Source organism: Dreissena polymorpha, chromosome 3 (genome assembly GCF_020536995.1).
Source record: "Dreissena polymorpha isolate Duluth1 chromosome 3, UMN_Dpol_1.0, whole genome shotgun sequence".
In the NCBI taxonomy this organism is placed as follows: domain Eukaryota; kingdom Metazoa; phylum Mollusca; class Bivalvia; order Myida; family Dreissenidae; genus Dreissena; species Dreissena polymorpha.
The window spans coordinates 79,385,536-79,398,800 of record NC_068357.1 but is presented as its reverse complement, the minus strand read 5'-3'; positions in this window follow the sequence as shown (position 1 = coordinate 79,398,800).

Below are 13,265 nucleotides of genomic sequence, written 5' to 3'. Positions count from 1 at the left end.
TTGCTAAAATAAAAACTCTTGGAAATTATCGGTAACCAGCAGTCACCAATTCTATTGTCTTAACTTTTGAATGTTGAACATTTATAGATGTTTCCATGTTATTTGTATCCTAAAAATGATATAATAAAACCATATTCTTATATCAAAATGATTTGTTTTGAATTCTAATTAAACATTGAATACAGGGTACATTATGTATACTTGTTCAGTTGTATTTAACCACAAGCTAACACACAAACTTACACTCATCGTCTGGTGTTATATCGTTATAAATGTAATATTTAAAACATCATGAACTGGACAAAATAAAATCAGAATTGAAATTGAAACAACATACATTATATATACATGTATACATAACCGCGTTTAAGATCCATTTGTTTTTATTTAAATGCAATATTTGTCCTCAGAGTACTTTGTGGAGAATACAGTCTTAATTTCGTTTTGACTTTAGGCTTACGTCCGCGACTTGTTTACTTTGAGTCCTATCAGGACTAGAACTAGCATCATATTATCTGTTTGGCAAGTTTAGGTGTGTTTTATTCAATGAGACAATCGCTGTCCGTCAAATACCACTTAAAGAATAAAGTTTTTAATCCGCCTTGTAACGGAAGATTGTATTAACTTCGTTGGAGGTATCACATCAGTTCTTTACGATGTTTGAAGTAATTATTTATGTGTTTGTATGTCGCGAATACAGTACATTGCGATAATTGTGATTGATATGACAAGGTGTCAATATTTCCTTAATTGCAGTTGCTTCTATTTTTCTTGACGTAATAATACACTGAATATACAATTTAACTATTGTTAAATTGTCAAACTGATTTACAAACTGTTAATATCGCATTAAAAACGTCTTTGATTTATGTTTGTGTATCGACAAATACAACATAACAACAACCAGTGGAAGATGCGTTTATATTTAAACTTAACATGCTTTATAATAAACCAACTGTATGTAGTTTGCAAACCTGCGAGCGAAATATCCGTTCCATGGATTGATAGAGAGGAATTTGAGGTGTCAACTATTACGAAATAGATGATTGTAGTAAAACCAAATAATATCATTATATGGAGAGTATACCTTCATTTACGATAAACGCCCCGTTCTCCTCACCAACACCTCCTATGCGCTCACATATCTTAAGCAGACGACAACCACAATTCAGTAGAACGAAAGACATCGGCAGTGAGTGATGATGGCTATCCCACACTGGATTCCGAACAACTAGAGCACGGACTGGGCACTATCACAGTACTTCAAAGAGTAGGGCACAGCGTTAGTGACTCCCGCCAAATTTGGATAGTTCCGAAATGTGATGAAACCTGTAAACTGGCCCAAGCATCCAATCCAAACAAGCTCAGGGAGATAATTGGCTTTGTCTCCCGCCTTGGGCTGATAAAGAAACTGGTCCCATAGCATCATCGTTTTCCGCACCTATTCCGACGTATCTCTCCATATGTCGCATTTCTGACGGCGCGAAGCGTATTCTCGCTATTTGAGCAGTCAGGATTTATTTGGGTCTCTGGAAAAAGAGGAGCGTTTAGAATTTTGTCAGTAACAGAAACAATAAACCATTCCTAAAACTCAGCATATGTCAGGACATTTTAAAAAGAACCCACAAAAGAATGATTCGTTTCGTTACAGTCTGATCCATTTTAAATACAAGAACTGTTCAATATTGCTGCCTGTTTGTAAGGTTATGGCACTTCAAATTGTTCTTTACTACATACGAATAATGAACATACAACGTAACCATTCACTGATAGAACAGTCCGACATACACTTCATTTTCTTGATTTCAAAAGCAACAACATACACATAACGCAAACATTCACAGAACGCTTCAAATCAATACATTATTTTAGGAAAGAAAACATTTCAAGGCGATCCGTTTGTTTCCATTTTCTATTGCTATTAATGACAATGAAAAAAAGCTGACAAGATAATTACCGAAATTTATCAGATCAATATAGAGTCTCAGAATTACCAGAGTTAGTTCATAAAATGTTGCTTACGCTCAAATTCAAACAGAATGAATGCAGAAAATCTTCTGAATAGCCGTGGTGTATTTTGAACAAGACGCATTTCGTGTTGTAAAAGTGGAAATGAGTATTGATAAGCTGAAAAAGTCACATGAAAACTTTCCACATAACTTGTATTACTTCGGAAAATTAACGACGATCTCTGGCCTAGCTGAATACATTTTTAAGCGCATATGTATTTTGTTGTTAACAAAAAACTAGCGAAATAAATATCTGTTTTTAATGTTATATACACTTTTTGTTGCAATTAATTAAAATTTTTGTTATCATATTTGCGATCAGGCAGTAATTTCGAACATTTACCATGCTATTAAATATCCATTATATTGACGATATAAAATCCTGAACATAATAAAGCATTACATACGCGAAACGATTAAATAGTTTGGAGAGTTCTGTTGTTATGGTTTTATTTTGTGACATTACGGGGATTGCTGATATAAAGTATAAATAATAACACTTCCTGTAGGTTCACGGATGAAGAAGTGGTTTCTATTCTAACTCCATGGGTCAATGGTTCGAGTCAAATTGAGGAATGCTTGTTTCTTTCTTTTATTTCATTCTTGATATTAGGGCTTTTTAGTTCAAATGTTTACAATTATCACTTTAAAGCATTACATAACAAACTTCAAAACATGCTAAAATCTGTGAAAAGGTCCCTTGTTATTATGGGTTGATGACACTGCTGTTTGGTGTCGTGCATTGCATAGTTTACCAACGTTTGTAAGTGTGGTCTATACTTTAATTGTTTCAGTATTAAGTTAGTTGTGCTAGCGAAATAAAATATACTTACAGAACGTATGTTAATGTAAATCGTACATAATAAGTTGCTGATAGTCAATAAGCAAACATGAAATGGTCATACAATCAAATATAGAATCTGATACGTTGTTAACATTTTACACATGGCGGAACAACTTGTAACGATTGTTATGTATTTTCAATCGGATTGACAAGGGACATTTTTCATAAGCTTAGGAAGAGCTTAATTTCCAATTGGTAAGGTCGCATGTATGTGCAACTTATACTGAAGACCTTTTATTTTCATTATAAGATGGGCCGTTTTTTCACAATTATTATAGTTCTCCGCTACATTACCCTTGTTTGCCAAACGTTGTGATTGAACATGGTATCTTCAAAGCAATTAGCCCTTTCACGGCATTCATTAGCTATACTGCTTTGTCATTTGATGTTATCATATTCGTTATGTGCCTGACTATTTTATGCTTTGTTAAGCAAAATTAACACGTGATTGATCGCGTCCGGATTTATCATAAAAGCTTGAAAATGATGATTACATGAACAAAAGGCTGCGCATGACATCTGAAGACTCTTCGCATAAAAGCCATACATATTACAACACTTGACAATCTTAAATAGCTAGAGTGAATACTCATATTAAAAACTCCAAATTATTCATTAACGAAAACATGATATAATTTGTTATATTATTGTTGTGATCTTACTAATCGAATATGGCAATACAAGTATTTGCAATGCACTCTACAAAATATTCGTATTGTAAACGATTTACCTGCTTATGTTTATATTCAAAACGACAATATAATACATTTGTTATACTTACCTATTTTCATCAGATATTATGTTGTCATAACAGTTATTTAAAACAATCACATTGTTTTAAAGAGCTATATGTGCTCATAAACGCATTCACGCATTTGATACCAACAATTCTACAGATCCCCAAAATAACCATAATGGACAAACCACTAAACGGCCATAAAGCACTGAGATACAAACTATTGACTCTATGAATATGAAGGAAACACCGATCAATCTACAGTTGTATTTTGTTCGCATCCAGCAATTGCTGTTTATGGTCTTTCATACGACAAAATGTCAAACACAATTATATAAGGTTAATTAGTTCCACATTGACATTGTTTTATATCGTTGTTTATTTCCAAATATGGATTCAACGTCTAAAGTAGTTGGGACGCGAACATAATGACGACGACGCCAATTACAAGGACGATGCCTTATACAAGTCTTGCATGGATATCATAAAATACATGTCAGTGTTTAAATATTTGGAAACGAAACGAATATATATTTAATAAATGTTGAACCTAAAGCAATCAGCGATTAACAGCGTCCATAAACTAAAAGATTGTAAAGTGTGAATACAAACAATGAATTTTTAAATTTAAATATACATGATATTAAATGGTACTAAACTGATTCTTTTCACATTTGATAATGTTTGTTTAGATTGTACAGGACAATTTAACGAATTTCTCTCAAACACAACAAAGTTGAATAGTTTTCAACGAAAATCATGATATTAACATCCACTTGGAACATACACAAATAATCATAAATTGGCTGACACAAGTGCAATGCCATACCTTAATTCAATATTCATACGCTATGCATGTTTAAACGCAAACCTCACATGGGCGGTTTATTAAGAACGACAACTATTGCAGATGAATATTTGATGATGTAACAATAACCTTACAAGAAATTTACAGGCAATCAAACGGGTGTTTCATGTATACGAATATGTGCATTACTATCAAACAACACTTGTATTGTTCAATATTCAAAACTAGGACAATTTTTGTGTTGAAAAAAAAGTGTTTTATGTTTAAGCTTCGAGGTATTCGCATACAGTAATTATACAAATTCCTAAACAAGAGGTGTTTATGTGTGATTTGTATCGAAACTTTGAAATTCCTTTTTTTTATTTCATATACATTTTATAAAGATATCAAACGTGTAACTGCAAAACAATGAACTAACGGATAATTCGTATGCGTGTATGGTTGCGCATAATTAAGTATAGGTTGTTAATTATGCATTGTTAAGAAAAGTCTTACATTTGCTACGATATTTTTTTCACATCTGTACTCGTTAGTCCTTGTGACAACACAGAGTCATTATAAATGACGCTCTCAAATATTCGCTCTTGAAAGAAGTGATTCTGAAAATAAAACCAAATCAAAAACTTCATATGGGAAGCGTTCATCAAGTTCCACTCCATTAGTAAAACAATTTATAATGACGATGTAGAAAAAAGAACCATATTGGCGAAGGAGTGCTAGATCAATATACCCCGCGGATAAGGCAACAAGAAGATCTACTTGTATGGAAAATCATTTAGCTAGTACATGCTTTAGATTACTCAATTTAAATGTACATGGACATCTCTATGTCGGCTGTAGGTTACACCATTAAATCAGGTTTTGTTTCATCATTAAGGCACTTTTAAATAGAAGAATTCAATTGATCTTGTATTTTCAAGTTGCAATGGAAAATAAAACTGCTGGTTAGAAGTTTACAGAATGCTATACTGTATAGCAGAAATATTATGGTTACAATAATCACATTCACGTCCGAATACATAGTGTAAAAAACAGGTATAATCTCAAGCGTGACAGGTTAATACATATATCGTTTATTTAAAACGTGAACTACTTAAATGTACATTTCATATGCAGATTCATAATAAATTCATAATTGTTACACCATGTATTGACAACTGAGATGCTTGTCGCGATAAGAACGAGTTTACATAAACCTAACAGCAAAATAACGTATTGTAACAATATATTACCATTATTTCATTAGTTCAAATTGAAGATCACGGACGTTGCCTCGATGTTCTTCAAAGATTATCTAACTTTGTTTTTGTCTATTTTTTTCAAAAACAAAAATGCACCAAGATGAAGTCAATATATATGTTTTGCAATATGACCGTTATACATGGACAATTCTTAAATATTATCCTTGAAATTCATATTGTTTCTTGTTAATGGTACGTCTTTTCTATAAGTGCTCATAAATAGCCCCTGACAATTTAAAGAGAAACATATAAATGTTCTAATCAAATTTACATTATTGCATTTCCTCTGAAGCCGAACATGAACTTTTCAGCATGTTTCCTCACCTTTTATTAAACGAAACTTTTTTAAACTTTGATATTTTTGAAACCATCTGTATTCCTGCCACATTTCCACTCCTAAAGAGCTTTTGAGTGATTGAATTTTAGTAAAAAGCAACACTAATAAATGTTACAAAGAATATGCTCTTCCCAAAATGAGACTGTTGCAATTTTTCATGTCACGCTCAATTTTGCTCTTTTGTAAATCGCCCGGAATAACCAAGTGTCTGGTTTGATTTCAATATTTATACACGTAAAGACGGTTATGACCGTATTGAATGACAACTAAAATGCTTTCGGAGTGTATTATGAACACGTTGCTTATTTGATAATATTGAAGTATGCAAAGTGAATGTCTTTGTTGATTGTTATTGTATGTGTGAATCTGCGAATGTTTGCATATTTAATTATGCTTCACAAAAGAAACGTACTGTTGAAATGATGTTAGAAAGCAAAAAAACGGACATTTGTTTTAGTTAAAGCTTAATACTTATAATAGCTGGGCAACCACTCTTAAGTGTTTTTTTACATTAAACACGCCTAACAATTATTTTATATTTAAACAATGTTTTAAAAAATATGGATCCAAAGACTATAAATATAATTACCATACAAATTGTTTTTTTAACATTTTGAATATTCAATATGTGGAACTTAAATAATTAGTGTGTTGTATTTTAGTGCCAGATTCACCTATACAAGCTTTCTGATTATATACATAAGCTTTTAAACGTATTGTAATCTCGTCTGATTGGTTATTTTATATACTGGAGCACAAATCGTTTTTTAAACATTGTTTTTACGACGTGTATATTTGAAAATGCATCCAGGCCGTTGAAAGAATGCGAATTATTATGAAAGCAATATCTTTATATAATTTTCATTGTCAATGATATCGTTATCGTATTCTGTATGTATGTCTGCAATAAAATAAAAGTATGGTGTCCTATTATGCGACCAATTATATCCATGAAATAAAGTATTTTGTTTCATCTAAATCTTGCAATAAGATTGAAAATTTAATATTGTATAGAAAAGACAATTATACACGCCATCAGAAAACAGAAAACAAAGCATGTATATAACTTCGGCTAAATAGAGAAAACCGGTTCGCTCTTATTTACGTGCATATCTTTGAACATTTAAAATAAGCAACGTGTCCAATCTGCATACTGTCATGTATCATTAGCTCACTCATTTTGCAGCCGATGTGCTCATTTTCTTTGGTATGAATCTTTTGATAACGCCGAACCAAAGTGTAGGCTTTCCATTCGGAATTAATCAAGATAAATTCAGCGAGCGAGCGTGTTAGCGAGCGAAAACATTAGAAATGATCTAATTCTGACTTTTGAAGAGAGCAATTCATATAAAAAGAAGCGATGAAAATAAAGTTAAATTTTCACCAATGTCCTTGTTTGTATTTCCGCATCCAACAAGTTTATTAGTTTTCAATTTTACAGTGTATCGATTACAACTTCTTACTTAAATATCGAATGTTAATGTTTTAATCATAACTCATTATATTCCATAAGGCAACATTTTGATCAGCATGTGTAGTTGAAGTCTGGACTGGAATTGGTTTGTGGTGAATGTAGATTCATATTTGTTAACATTAATTTAAATATTAAAACATTCAAATCTTCATACAGCTTTTGCTCTGTAATGGTCAAAACTAGCTATATCAAAGTAAACACTTTGGGTAACAACTATTTATTTATCTGAAGAATTGTGTCTGTCGAAGCGGGAAGTGTGTTATTTTGCTTTTTACCACGAAAAGGAAGAGAAACAAACCTTTTGTGAATTAAATGATAACGCTCTACGCATTATATATTCTTTGTAACAAGCGATGCATTTCCGACGTCAAACCATTTTCAAACAAACTGCAAATCACTGCGACTGTTATATTAATGGATGATTCGGAAATTCTACTTTGCAAGACACACAGCGTTGCATATAATTAATACGCTCTTGACGTGAATATATTTTGGAAATTAGAAATGAGCAACATTTGTACTTACTTTGTGAAGATTTGGGATAGCTTTCACAGATCAATGCTGCTATGCGCCATAAGCTTTGAACGAGACATTTTTAGCTAGTGATACAGCTGCAATATTAGTTAATGTTCAGAGCTGGTGTACATAACAAAAATTGTAATATATACATAATTTATGTATGACATTTTTATCAGATTACGGGCGCATTTTATTGTTTTAACTTCAACTAGAAGAACAATTATGTATGTAGATAATGACGCTGGTTTTGCTTTTTTATAGAACAATATGTCTTTTCATATTTTGTTTAGATTTATCATATGTATCTGATGGTCGTTTGCTATTTTAATTTATGTTTGTTTAAGTATATTAATTGTGTATGGTGATAAGAACGAATATCATGTTTGCTTAATAGTTTTAAATTGCATATATTTGATGTTTTATAAGCTATGTCGATTATGTCAATAAGCATAAAAACTTCCCTTAGAAAAATTCAAATCCAGTACATATTTATATCGACTTTGTATATCTGATTAAAATATAATATTTCATATAATTCACATTTCACAACAGCTGTATACTGCTGCTTTTCGTAGTGAACTGTCGGAAAACATATTCACAACATCATTAAAAGAACTCATAAAAAGCAAAATCACAATGGAAACATCATTCTTTTGCAATAATTATTTAGGTAACATTGATTTGTCAAATGAACTATTTGTCTTCGGTAAGCTATGTGTATTACTTAAAGAGGCGCTATCACTGAATGCTGTGCTGTCCGAATTCCTATTTGACCTTAACCTTGATGCCTGCGGCCCTTTGACATTATTATGTGGACTAGAACTACTATCACAATGGTACGTGTGCAAGTAGCTTCATCGAATTCCAAACAGGAACTTGACATGTATGGGCTAGAACTTGTGTCATTTCTGATTGTCGTCGTTGTATCTTCGTCAAAGTAAGGATTGTATGTGTATTTATAAACCTGCATAGGAACACGGGTCGTCGTATCGTCTGCAGTATATTGTTGTGTTGAGCATGTATTGAGTGTGGTTTTCTCGAACGACGTGGGTAGGCGATCACGGTCTGTCACAATTCCATTGTCAGAACAATATTGTCCTTAAAAAGATCCACTTTATGATGAAAGAGTTTTATGCCGTCCCTAGAGCTATCGCTACAGATAACTTTGCTTTTTAAAAGGAACTATATCTTTGTTCGTATATTGCGAATCCAGTGAACTGCGATCTTCGTTATTATTCATTATTTAAAAAAAAATACATACTTATATAAAAAAAATCATAATGACTACATGTACTTGGAACTTATGCAGAATTTCTTATCTTTCAATAATCCCGATACATAATTAATGATTCTTTTTTTTCAATTCCCCGTTTTATATTCTTTGCAGTTTGCATCGTCTTTAACGTCTCGTCAAATATCAGAAAAATCGTTTGATAACATGCGACACTGAATTGATTTAAAAACACAAACATAGAAATCGATTGATCGTTGAATGGCAATCATCTTTGGTGCAATTAAATAAGTATATAACAATGTAAAACCGTCGCATGAATAAGAGGCAACGCTGCGTTATCAAAACATATTTAACACTTGTGTAACGAGAATCATATACATGTATTATACATGTCTTTTATTGTTTGATCTTTCGTCTAACTGCTAAATAAAATAAGCTGCTGCGAATCTGCAGCAAATTTGAAACAGATACAGAAGCATATTTTTTTAGATACCGTAACAACAAAGAAAGTATCAATTGAAGAATGCATGAAACAAACTACCAGAATAGTTTCGTTATCCATACACAAGAATTGATGAGAACAATCAAGAAACTAATACAATAATGACTCATGATGTTTGCTTGAATGCTTCTCGAAACTTCGCGGTTCATTGTGTGCGAATGCAAAGGAGTTAAATATTTGATGATGTAACCGTTCACTATAACATCTAATTGACAGGCAGACATAAAAACAGATGACGTTCGTGAATAAACATAAACGATGCTATAATAAACATACACTATTTATGAAACATTTAATGTTTTACGGTTCATATTTCTTATATTACGTAAAGAATAACTATTTGCAAAGAACACAAAGACAATATATAACTATATTATATATACAGCGTGGTCTAAATGCAATATTTTCTTTGAATTACGAACGCTTATGTAAACACTATAATGATGATTTATATAAAGTCGTAACATTATATATATTTTATGAAATTGACCAAAGCTTCTTGAAACAATAACGCGTACACTTTAGAACGAAAATATATTTAAAGCAAATCTATTTTTGATTTCATATAAATAAATAATAACATCGCAGTTTGTAAAACACACTTAACAGAATGGCCAAAATGTCACTAGATCGCTCAACTTTGTAATGAGGCGTGGCTTGTTTCAAACCCTGAGACGATTTGAACAATCGTTGCACCTGAACACATATAAAACATACAAACTGTGTGGTGGTGTTGTTGCGGAGAATATATCAATGTAAGTTTACTATGTTTGGCAATATAAAACAGGAATGAAACAGTTGAATCTCCATTGACATGAGTTGAAAACAATTGTTAAGGGCGGCATTGTGATGCTACCTGGAAAATATTACCCCTCTTGACCATGTTGTTCTAGAGAATATGTATGTAACAGTTATTTCGATGCATCAGTCTATATAACTTATCTGACCATTGGGAGTGGCCTGAGTTAACCCCTATGGTCATGATATGAACAATCTTTGTAGATGACTTTTATGTGATGTCAGCAAAAACTCACCCGGTGTTAGCACGTTGCGCATACGTGATCTAAAACCGAAGTTCATTCCTTAAATATATTTAACATACGACTATACACTGTACACTATCGCAACAAAACGATTTCGTAAACGTAATTGTTATATTATACAAACCCGAAATATTCAAGAATTGTAATGTAATACATTCTTTTTGAACTCCGCATAGGGAAATGTATACTGGTTTAAAGATCCATTGCTTCATATAAACAATTCATTATTCCCAGAAAGCAAGCAAAACCAAAACCGAGGAGTGTGGCAACGCAACGATCTTAATTATATAGAATAAAACTCGCCTCTATAACTATAGTGTATAACGAATCGATACTGCTTCTTCGGATTACGTGGCAACGTATATTATCATACGAGGATCTGCCTAATTTTTGCTCTACAAAACACGCAAGTGTATAAACTTCCTTCATAATAATGCAATCATATGAAAGAACTGAACATTGGATTGAATGAATTGTTGTTTCCTTGTTAAGAAATTGTGTCGTGATTCATTTGCGTCAAATAAGATGACAACTACAAATATATTAAATTTGAAAAAAAAACATAAAATTACAAATGTGTAAATGCAATATTCCAATATGATTATTTAAAAATTAAATGGGTATTAGCATGAGCGAGCGCTGCTAGTATGTGTAAAGCGAGTTATGAAATGGTATAAGACGTCCCACACAAAGTAAGTTATCGAGTTCTTATTGGTACCCGTAAGTCTTCAATGACAACAAAAATGCTCATTAAGTCCCAACAAACATGGAATTACAAGACACATCAAAATATTTGTTACAGCATTAACTGAATACAAGATGTTCATGGTGGCCCTGGTCGCTCGCCTTAGTAGTTTTGACGTTAAGCAAAGGCTGTTAACGTTTTTTTGTGAAAAGAAAGGGTTTGTTGTTTCGACAGATATTTAAATATATGCGTCATAAGAAGTTTTTAAAGTTTATGTTTTTCAAGATAAACATTTGGTACCAATTGCAACAAAGGTTATACTTTGGATAAAAGTAGCAAGAATAATTTAGTTTTATCTGACAGAGACCATAATCAGAAAAATAAAAAGGAAGTTATCTTTTGCCAAACTTGTTGTCCGGCTTTGGTATTACGAGATAAGCATCTTATTCTAGTAAGATTATATAGATAAGAAAACAATCAGCATAATAATAAATAAGAAATTTATATCGATTTCAATAAAGAAAACGATTGCTAATGAGCATTTAAATGCAATTTATTTTGTTTACGGTGCAATAATGAACAAGGAATGAAAGCCACAGCCATGATTTCGGACAAAAAAATATTTAGATTTGGAAGCATGTGCTAATTTTTCTCAAACAAACATATGCAAGCGGGAACAACTTGTTGGGTTATTGTATTATACTATTTGTGTAAACTAAATGTATTTTTCGATTTACTGAGATAAACTTGCGTTCAACACTAGGCTGATTAACGATGCATACAGATACAGTCGATAATAATGTGAAATAATAAATTGGACTTATAAGACATAACCATAAAATGAAGTTATTACGTACAATTGTTATAACTAACCTATGGGCACTTTGGCTTTTTTCATGCATGAATATTAGTATTAGAATTTGTTTATATATATTTTTAATATGTTAATGTACACGAACATTCTTAAACAAGAGACCAATGATAGCCCTTAAAACACGTTCAATGTACACACAATATAACAAATTTCAACATGTGACTTTAGTATTAAGTAAATAAGTAAATATTGATAACTTTTTTTCCAAATATTTGAGCTGGTGATCTTGTTTTACAAGCACCTGATCCAGATTCGAATTCGACCAAGATATTGCTAATATGCCCATTTGACCATGATTCATCACGATTCAGTCTTACATGTTGCATCAAGAGTGGAAACAAGTTTTTTTATTTATTTTTTTATTTTAGCTGATGACCTAGTTTGCAAAGGCAACTGACGCAAATTCAACCGCCATCTTGATATTGTCAAGATAAATATTCTAAAGAAGTTTCATCATGATTCGATGCGTAACTTTGATTGACGAGTCGTAACGAGCAAGATATATACTACGGACGACATACGACGGACGACAAACGAATACGGATACTGGAGATTGAATGACTTCCATCGCTCGCTACAATTACTTCAACATATTTGAAACAAGCCCAATAAACAGAGATAAATAGAAGATTACACACAAATTTTGTATATTTAATTAGCAACATACAGACAAAACAACATTTTGCTCTTATCTACGTGCGTATATTTAATTCATCGCATGTCCTGTTTCCAATCTGCAACGTGTCATGTGTTTTGAAGAGTGTTTTGTTTACTTCGATTTGACATGTTTCATTAGCGACATAGTTACCTTTACTGTTAACTCGTTATCGTATTGATAAGATTTAATCTGCACTTTAATGAACTTTAAAATTATACGTATCATTGAATGTAATTTGTAGGTAAATATTTTGCTTTAGTTTGAGATGTACACACATAACTGTTGCATACATGCACAGTGA